This window comes from Heteronotia binoei, chromosome 6 (genome assembly GCF_032191835.1).
Source record: "Heteronotia binoei isolate CCM8104 ecotype False Entrance Well chromosome 6, APGP_CSIRO_Hbin_v1, whole genome shotgun sequence".
NCBI classification, from domain to species: domain Eukaryota; kingdom Metazoa; phylum Chordata; class Lepidosauria; order Squamata; family Gekkonidae; genus Heteronotia; species Heteronotia binoei.
The window spans coordinates 67,284,180-67,295,262 of NC_083228.1; positions in this window are offsets into that span (position 1 = coordinate 67,284,180).

The following is an 11,083-nucleotide window of genomic DNA, read 5'->3' on the forward strand; positions in this document are numbered from 1 at the left end:
AGTAGGCCCTTCCTTCAGCTGCTACAACTGGAACCCTGACTCAAGCTACAACAGCTTGCTTAATTTGAAGAAAATCTTTCGACAGCTATTTTTCATACTTTTCCTTGGCTGAAACCCTGGGAAATTGCTGTGAAAGGTAGCAGAGAATTGTGCTGCAATTAATGAATTAATTTCAAGTTATATGAAGTTCACACAAGCTTTTCTGCAGTTATCCCAAAAAGGATACTTATGTGGGGCTTGCAGCTTTTTACTGGGTATGTTTCCCATGCCTTTAAAAGCAACCTGTTGCACAAATATTTAGCCAGTGAACTTCTTTCATCCTTTTTAATATCTACAAGAGGAGTTTAATTTTGGCATCAGACAGCTGTTAAAAACAGGACCAGTAAAATGGTGCCAAGTGCATAGTACCATCACTTCCAATAATTTCCAATAATCTCTTTCTGTGCCACACCTCTCACTCTCACTCCCACAGAACTCTCATAGAAAAGCCAGCTGGTTACAACTGGGGGTGCCAACTTTTCATTGACAGAGCTCCTATGTCTGCAACAACAGTATGATGAACAGAAAAATTTCATCCAGTAAAAATGGAAGGAAAGAAAGAAATGGAAGGAAAAGAAAGAAAGGAAAAGGAAGAATGTATGAAAAGTCATGTTGGATCAAGCCAGTGGACCATCCAGCCCAAAATTCTCTCACATAGTGCCCGAAAAACACCAGAATGTCCACCAGTGGGGCCAGGGCACTAGAAGCCCTCCCACTGTTGCTCCCCCCCCCCCCAGAACCAAGAATACAGACAGAACATCACTTGCAGGAAAAGAAAGAAAGACGGGGGGGGGGGGGACAAAAAAAAAGCCTTACTTACCATCAGATGACCCCAACCAGCAACAATTCTGCCCACAGGTCATTTGGTTAAAAAAAAAATAGCTACTGGAATGCCCATTCCCCACCCCTCCCAGTTGAAAAAAAAATCCCTGCCTTCTTTGCTGCCAAGGCCTCCCTGGGAAATCTTCCCAAAAGAACATATTGCAAGACACATGAAAGCTCATACCTTGAAGAACACTTCATGGGTCTAAAGTGCCAGTGGACTCCAGCTTTTCTCTCAAACGCTAGGAGGGGGGGGGGGAGAAGGAAGGAGAGGCAGCCCAGCTCCTCTTTGCACAACATAGAGACGTTGAGGGATGTAAGGAAGGAAAACGGAGCTCAGGCTTTGCAGCCTGTGTCAGTCTTCAAACCTAGCTTTTCTCTGCAGAAAAGATGGGGGGGGGGAATGGAGAGATGGGAAAGGAAGGAAGCAGAACAGAGCTAATGCTGCAATGTCACAGTGCCATTCTCTGAAGCACTCTGTCTTTGTGGCAGCAATCTGTCTTGCTTCACATGCATGAAGGCTTGCAGAGATCTGCATCAGAGCAAACTGATGACATTTCTACAGGCCAATAGAAGGCATGCTTCACTCTGCGAGAGCTGCATTCAAGATGAGTAAATGCAACTATCCTTCCATACCTAACTGCTATTTTGTCATGGAGCTATCCACATTGCAAAACCAAAGCCCCTTTGCCAGACAACTCTGTAAGTGATTCAGTGACAGAACATACTTTGTCAAACAGCTGACTATATCAAGGGGTGACAGGGCTGTAAGTTATCCTCAGTATTTTATGTGCAAATTGCTTCTAATTTTTCTTAACAAAAATGGCTCCTTGACTTCAAAACAGAAAAAAAGGGTGAGTGCATGTGTTCCTGAAATGGTAAATTTTGACAGTTCAATTAAACAAATGGATTAAATATTTTAAATTTTAAAAATAATATTGCCAACTCTCCTGATGTTAAATGGAAAAATAATCCATTAAGACTGTGAGCATTCACATTGTGGTCTTGGATCACATTCACCGTAACCTTTGGTGGCATGTATACAGTTTGTGCATATTTCAGGTGCCAATGGAAAGCAGAATTTATCTCATAATCCTGAAATATCCCATTAATTGATAAGCTTTATATATTTAGTTGAAAGAGGCCAAACAAAATGCCCCCATCATTTATAACAAGTTACAACCAAATGGGATGCTGCCATTGAGACTCTCAAGTTACCAATGATGTGTCATTTGATTTACTTGGATGACTCAACCCATCTCATGAGCTATATTCATATTCCCTATTTAGAGAATTTACTCATGTTTCAGAGCAAGCTGGCAGTGTTAGAGCACAAATGTCAGAGAACTGAAATGTGTGAGGCTGGCAGTAACACCTCCTCTGCCCAGTCTTACTTCCCCATTAGTGTGCTGTGGTTAATGGCTTCCTGCTCCACCTCCCCCGCCCCCAGCAGAAGAAAGAATGAGTTGGCATCACCTCTCCACCCAGTTAGCATCAATCTATGAAAGAAGAGTTTCTAAGCCAGGAAGTCTACAGTTCAGCCTCTGCTCAGGCATAAAGTTAACTGCATGGCCTCAGGCAAGCAAGCTGATACCTCTCAGCCACAAAGCCACAGTTGTGATGCTGAAGTAATACTATCCTACTTTACAGGATTGTTGCAAAGGCTACAAAAATAATGTATGTAATGTGCTTGGATGGAATGTGGCTATATATGCTGAGTAGGATCCAAACTAAACTGTTGGTTTTCAAAGTTTCCCTCTTCCTGCTGCAGTCCTCTCCCAACCCCTTTGCTTCTCAGGGCTTCCTATGTCCCAGGAGCAGTATTTCATTAAGACTGCTGGGCTAGGGGAGTCAGGGAAGTTCCATTCCACTGGTGGAAATTTTAGTCTAAGGCCAACCTGCTATGTATTATTCTATTGAGTTAGTCCTAAAATTAAATTTAGGCCTCGGCATTTTTTGTAAGATACATAGCACTTGTTCTGTATCAGTGATTTTTAAACTTTCTGTCTTCATAGAACTTTTTCCATAATAGTTTGTCTGGTGAAGAACCCCTGTGAATTGTTGAAGATTTAGGAAGAGTATTCTAAGCAACACATTCATCAGTTTATATGGAGTGCTCCTGACTAGGCCTCACTGACATATCCATGAACTGAAACTACATCCATATAGAATATACATATGAACATATGAAGCTGCCTTATACTGAATCAGACCCTTGGTCCATCAAAGTCAGTATTGTTAATCAACTTCTGGTTTTGGCGATGCACTATCAGGAGCGGCTCGGCCTGGTGTGTCCAGAGCCACTTCTAAATCAGACCAACTGAGGGGTCTCCCACGAAGGGTGGCTTTGACTCTGGGACCCAGGAATGGTCCCAGAAAGCAGGGAGCTTCAGCAGTAGAACAGGGGTGTCAGCGGACGCAGCTGCCCCCCGATCCCTCTGGCTTAGGCTTCCCAAGCCTCCCGCCCTGGCGGGAGAATACTGGATTTTCAGCCTCTTTTCCCGCTTTCCATAACTGGCGGGAGAATACTGGATTTTCAGCCTCTTTTCCCGCTTTCCATAACTCTGGAAGCGGGGGGAGGAGGGGGGAATGGCGCCAAGGAGCATTTGCGTCGTCCGGGGAGGAGGTGCTGAGCCTGGCAAGGGAATCTTGAGAAGGGAGGCTGGCTCGCCAGCGAGCGGGTGGAGGTGGCTGCCGAACGCAGGCGGGTCTTGACGGACTCCAATGCCCGATGCTTCTCCTCCTCCCTTCCCTTCCCACCCAGCCCCGTTGCAGCAGCCGTTCTTCCTTTTCGCAAGCTGCTTCCCGCGCCCAGTCAGCTGGCTGGGGGGGGGGGGGAGGAGAGAAGCCCCGCCTGCAAAGGACCATGTGCCTTTGCACCTCCGGAGGCTTGATTGCAAGGCTCCACTTTGGGATGGTGTGACTGCTGCTGTAAAGAAGCTGGCAGCAACTCGTGAGTAGAAAGGCCAGTCCCTCGCTTCAGTTGCCAGAAAGGGGGGGGGGGAGGAGAGGGAAACGTCTTCATTATTCCCTATGTGGAGATCAATTCTCATAGGGTATAATGGGGAATTAATCTGGAGGTTTTGGGGGCTCTGGGGAGCTGTTTTTTGAGGTAGAGGCACCAAATTTTCAATATAGTATCTAGTGCTTCTCCCCAAAGTACCCTCCAAGTTTCAAAACGATTGGACCAGGGGGTCCAATTCTATGAGCCCCAAAAGAAGGTGCCCCTATTCTTTGTTATTTCCTATAGAAGGAAGACATTTTAAAAAGTGTGCTGTCCCTTTAAATGTGATGGCCAGAACTCTCTTGGAGTTCAATTATGCTTGTCACACCCTTGTTCTTGGCTCCGCCCCAATGTCTCCTGGCTCCACCCCCAAAGTCTCCTGGCTCCACCCCCAAAGTCCCCAGATATTTCTTGAATTGGACTTGGCAACCCTACTCTGGCTTCTAGCCTCACCGTTCCGATCATCATTTTTAAATGGCATGAGGGTCGACTGCCGGCTTTTCCTTTTTCCTTCTTTCTTGATCTAAATGACTCTGCAACATCAAGACAGCTGCATCTTCATTATTATCATTGTAAGTGTTCTTTCTTTTTATTATTGACTTGTAAGGCATTATTCTTGACAAGCAGGGAAATGGAGAACCAAGGCTGAAGCGGAATTTAAGTGGAGGCAAAAGACTGAGAACGGAGGGTGGGGGGGAACTCTCTCCTTCTTCAAGGCTTCTAAAAGTCTGCCTACCTTGGTGACATCTACAATACCTGCATGAGGAGAATCACACTAATCTTTAGTTGTAGAAGAGACTTGATGGCTGAATTTAATTGATTTATTTTAAACCCCCCTCTGGGGAAAAAGTTTTGTCTTTGGAAAAGTTGTTTGCAAGTATATATGGATGTGAAGGACAGCTGGCTTAAAAGCGAATTTGAAGCTTAAATTGAAGTGCTCTGAATTTATAAGAGCTCTAATTTGACTTTTAAATGCTGGTGGGTATTATATACTGACCTATAAGACATAACAGGATCTTTGGTTGGAAGAAGAATACCTGTGCAAATTTTTAAAGTGGATTCTTATTCCTTGTTGTTGGATGTTATGGATATAATCCTTTAATTTTGCTTTTACCTTTTTTTTTTCTTTCTACCTGTGGTTGGAATATTTTTGATATGGTTTAAATATTTTTGGCTTTGGATTTATTTATTTTTTCTCACCCTTCTTCTCTTGGGTTATCAAATCTGGATTTTTTCCCTTTTTATTATTTTTTGCTTTTCTCTTTGCAAGTGCCTGGTTTTATTTTTCTCTTGGATTATTTGTTTAATTTTTAATTTTTGATCTCATTCTTGGATTATAAATAGGGCATTCAGCCCTGGATTACAAATTTATACCTTAAAGTAGTTGAAAGACTCCATAGTGACTTGGATTTTAATTGAACCATCATTGCCAGAGGACTTGTTATAGCAAATTGTTTTTGTTGTTGTGAACTGAATTGTTTTGCCTATGTACTATTAAGCATGATTTGCCAAAAAGCCTTTGTTTATTATTACTCCTACTATTGTTTTGGGTATGACAAATTGTTGATAGAAGCTAGAAGGTTGTTTTCTTTTTAAAACCATTTCATAACAACGGCATTGCCTGGTGGAGATTAGCTTATCTGTTATAAACAGGAACATAGAGTTCCAAAACAAACTCTGAAGAGGCATCATATAGACTTGGTGGCTATGAGTGTATTTATTCTAATAAGAATGGAAAATAAAGCTGCAATTGGTTTTAAAGAAACAGTTAAAAAAAAGAAAATCGAGAAGGAAAACCACCAATACCTTCACCCAGCGCTCCATCTGGGCTAGGGAAATTTACGACTATGCAGGGAGATATGAAAGAAATGCAAAGCACTCTACTGACTGCTATAGCACAGCTGACTAGTAAAGTAGACAATATTGGTGAACAGATGGCAGAGATTAAACAAGAGCTTTTGGAAAACAGCAGACAGACAGCAGAGGCCAATAAAGCCTTAAAAGTACTAGATGGCCAGGTGACGATAATATGCAAAAGGTGGAACAACTGGAAAAAGAACAGAATATACATGAATCTAGACTTTTGCAGTTGGAAGTAGATAGAGCTGCCTATATGTTGAGGTTTCAAACTACCAGAAGAGTCTACAATACATCATGATCAGGCTGGGTTCCTTCCTAAAAGATACCTGAAAGATAATGTTAGAACAGTTTGTAATATTTTGGAATATTATGAAACTCATCCAGAGAAACAATTGTCTCTAATTTGCTTGGATGCTGAGAAGGCCTTTGATAATGTTCGTTGGCAATATATGTTACAGCAACTGAAAGGTATGGAATGTGGTGAAAATTTCTTGAGAGTAGTAGAAGCAATATACTCTTTTCAAAGAGCAAGGGTGACAGTGAACGGTGAACTAACAGATGCAATTAATATTCAAAAAGGTACAAGACAAGGCTGTCCACTGTCACCACTACTTTTTATTCTATCTCTAGAGATACTGAATAACCAAATAAGGGAAGATACAAGTATCAAGGAGCAGTGATAAAAGGTGAACGATACAAACAGAGCTTTTGCAGATGACCTAGTTTTTCTACTAGAGCAACCAACAGATTCAATAGACTGTCTTATAAACAAGATCACACAATTTGGTTACTGGGCAGGATTGAAGATCAATTACCATAAAACAAAATTTTTGACTAAGAATATAATGATGGAACAAATCCAATCTCTTCAGCAAAAATCAGAGTTTTTGTATGAGAAAGAATCAAATACCTATGTGTGCTTATTTCAAATAAGTGCAGTAATTTAAAAACAGACAATTATGATAAACTACGTAAAGAAATTTAAAAAATTGGAAAAATGGCGTGACTTGGAACTTATCCTTAATGGAAAGAATAGCCTCAATAAAGATGAAGATCCTTCCAAGGTTATTATTTTTGTTTCAAACTATTCCAGTATTTTTAAATAGTGGATTTTTTCAAGAATTGAATAAGATGGTCTCCAAATATGTTTGGCAAGGCAAAAAACCTAGAATCAAACTAAAGATACTGCAAGAATCCAAATTAAGAGCAGGTATGGGCCTTCCAGACTGGCAATTGTACCACAAAGCTTCTGTGCTTTTGTGTGGAAGAGACTGGATATTACTGAATGACAAGAGACAATTGTTGTTAGAGAGACATGATCTCACTATGGGGTGGCATGCATATCTATGGTATCAAAGACTTGAAGACCATTCCTATTTTAAGAACCATTGGCTTCGGAAATCCTTATATCACACGTGGTCATGGTTAAAAATGAGAATTTATCAAAAAATTCCAAGATGGGTCTCCCCAGTGGAAGCATTTACTCATCCAAATCTTTTAAAACTAAATCAGAGTTATAGATATGATGGCTTGTTGGGAAAAGATAATCAGCTGAAAACTAGAGAGGAATTGGAAAATATGGACATTAAAATGAACTGGTGGTTGAGAATGCAAGTTGAATCTAGGTATGTCAAAGCCAAGATGACAGGTTTCAATACAGAACAATATCCATTTAATAAAATATTTTTAGACCCACAGGAAAAATTAATCTCTAAACTATATGCATATCTACTGCAGATGAAGAGGCAATACGAAGTTGTAAAAATTTTGTATGGTTCAATGGGCAAAAAATTTTGGTCACAATATTACCGGTACATTAGAAGAATGGGAGAGATTGTGAAAGTTCAATGTTCAGTAACCTTTTAAAAAAAATTTGTATAAGATGTTTTATAGATTGTACTTGATTCCACAGAAATTGTGTAAGATCTATACTAATATGTCTAACAAATGTTGGAAATGTACTAAACAGGTTGGTTCCTTTTATCATATGTTGTGGACAAGTGAGATAGTAAAGGACTATTGGAAAATGGTTCATGAACTATTACTGAAGATTATGAAGACACAGATTCAATTCAAACCAGAATTGTTTTTATTGAATATGTTCCCTGAGGATTATATAAAAAAAATGAGACATTTGTTGGCACATTTCAATGCAGCAGCCAGGATTCTCTTGGTGCAGAGATGGAAATCTCAGGAAATTCCCACGAAAATGGACTTGGTGGGAAAAATTCTGGAAATAGCAGAGCTGGACTTCTTGTCCCAGTTGTTGGCTGGGAAATCTAAGGAAGAAGCAAGAAAATTTTGGATATAATTTTATGCCTGGCTAGATATTCCAGACTCTTAAGATTCTCTGGTGTGAACTTATATTTCCTTTCCCCCTGTATTTTGTATTACAAGATTGCCTTTATTGGAACTGCCAAAACTAATAGATATCTTAACAAAAAGTTTCCTAACATAAAATATTAAAAATTTGATGAGGTATAGTTTAGAGATAATCATATGTGACAATTTATGTATTTTAAGAAAGTATTGCAGATGTAGACTTGTATTCTTTGAAAGTATTTTTTATGCAGAATAAGAATATGTATTTTTGTTTTCTATTCTGTCTATTCCCTACCCCTAATTTTCTGAAACTAATAACACTTTTTAAAACTGCAAAGTCAGTATTGTCTACTCAGACTAGCAGTGGCTCTCCAGGGTCTCAAGCTGAGGTTTTTCACGCCTACTTGCCTGGACCCTTTTTAGTTGGAGATGCCAGGGATTGAACCTGGGATCTTCTGTTTACCAAGCAGATGCTCTTACCACTGAGCCATCCCTCCCCACTTCAGCACTTCCATACACATTGCAGGGGAGAGTAGTGAGGAAATATCTTTCACAGGTAGGGATACCAGATCTGGGATGGGATTATACCTGGAGATTTTAGGAATGGATCCTGAGAACAACAGGGTTTGGAGAGGGGATGGACTTCAGTGAGGTATAATGGAATAGAGTCCACCTTCCAAAAAGTGGCCATTTTCTCCAGATAAATTAAACTGTGCTCCCTGGAGATCTGTTGTAATAGCAAAAGATCTCCAGCTGCCACCTGGAGGTTTGACAACACACAAGGGTAGCCTAAGTTGAGAGCCAAGGAAATCTGTTGTGCTATAAACAGACTACGAATTCAATCTTCACAATGTTTCCAATTTTTCAATCACTTGAAATCCGAATTCTTCTTAATATGCATTTAATGCAAAAGTGTAGACATTACAATCCAACAAAAGTAATTACAATTCAATATATAAGAACACAGTAAACAAGAAGGACAAAGGCATACTGGTTCTGATAGAAAGTCCATAATGCCAGAGAAAGTGAACTTGACTAATAATGTCCTTATCGTTAGAACATTGGTTCCAGAATCAATTGTGAGTGTGTGGCCAGATGAAGTCCGCTTTGAAACATGTGGATCAATCTAGAAAGTGTGTCACTACACCATACTATGCAACTATGACCACACAACTTCTTTGAAACATTATGCATTGTTGACCTTCTACACCACCTTGGCAACTCTTTCTGTGGCCCTATGCTACACTGATAAGCTTTCAAAGAAACACAGGATTCATGTGATCACACTTTGATAACTGCTATTCTAGGCTATAAACAGCAAAGTATGAAAAAAAGACAGGAACAGGACTATTTATTGTATCCAGAAAGTACTTTCTACACAAGAAGGCACTCAACTGAAAAGTTGAGTGGTCAATACATCATTTCATATTAAGAAAATAAGGTTAAAAAAAAAGATAAAAACAAAAGAATAGCCCTGCTGGATCAAACCAGTGGTCCATCTAGTCTAGCATTATGTCTCACACAGTGGCCACCTAGTTCCTCCGGAGGTCCAACAACAGAGCATAGAGACAGAGGCCTTCCTCAGTGTTACCTCGTGGCACTGAAATTCAGAGGCTGGCTGCCTCTGAATGTGGAGATTCCCCTCAGTCACAAATGATGACTAGTAGCCACTGATAGATCATAAATGTATTTAATCCCCTTTTAAATCTATTCCTGTACCACCACTACATTCTCTGTCTCAGTGAATTCTATATTTAATTACTCTCTATGTAACATATTTCCTTTTATTCATCCTGAATCTACATCAGCTTCATTTGACGCTCTTGAATTCTAGTATTTTGGGTGAGAGAGAAAAAGTTCTCTTTGTCAACTCTCTCTACCCCCATGCATAATTTTATAAACCTTTATCATGTCCCCTCCCCCTTAGTCATCTCTTTTCTAAACTGAATGTCCCAGATTCTTCAGCCTTTCCTCATAGGGAAGATGCTCCAACCTCCTAATCAACTCGGTAAAATAACATCACAAAGCATTTTTGTTTAAATTACAAAGCTTATTTTCAACAAATACAAATGTATACGTTTGGTTAGTATACTCCTGAGAAAAAGCAGAGGACAAGGGCATCCACTTGTATGTGAATACTGAGCAATGTTCCTCATTATTGGAAATGAAGCTTGGAGGCAGGGGAGATGTATAGGTGCACTAGACATAGAAGATGAAACATATTTAAATACAACAACATGTAAAGCAAAGACACAACTATATTACAAACAGGACCTGTGCCAGAACCACTTTTATCAATGAGGGCCAATATGGCTGATTACAGCTTTAACCATTATAACTTAAAAAGCTAGCAGTAAGAGTTTGAGGTTATAGGGAACTGGGTTACAGAACATTCTTCCCTTTAAAAAAAGTACAATCCTCAAGGCTTTTTGGATGGACCTTCATACATAAACTGGTTTGTAATTAGTTTATAATGATAAGCATGCTCCTAGAGTAGGCGTGGCCCAACTTGTTTAACGTAAGAGCCACATAGAATAAATATCAGATGTTTGAGAGCCACAAGACATTAATGTCAGATGTGTGAGAGCCAGAACTCTAGGAAGGAGGGACAGAGGTAGAAAGAAAGCAACTTTAACTTTAAATGCATTCTCCAAGCTGCTGCCTGGCTTGGCTTGGAGAAGTGAGTTACAGATAAATGCCTTCTCCAAGCTGGCTGACGGGGTGATAGGGTCTTCGAGAGCCGCACAATGTGTGTGAAAGAGCCACATGTGGCTCCTGAGCTGTAGTTTGGCCATCCCTGCCCTAGAGTATGTAACATTTTGTTTCTGTTGGGTGAAAATGTTACAATGATCTCTTATGTGCACAAGAGTGGCCCATCCACCATATTCTCAGACATAGCTGCACTCACAGAAAGGGTTCCTTTGTTTCCAGCTCTTGTGGTCACCAAGTTCTCTCTCACTGCTTCCTCACTACAACCATATAGGATCCCTTCAACTGGAAAGAGAACTGAAGTATGGGTTCCATGGAAATAGTATT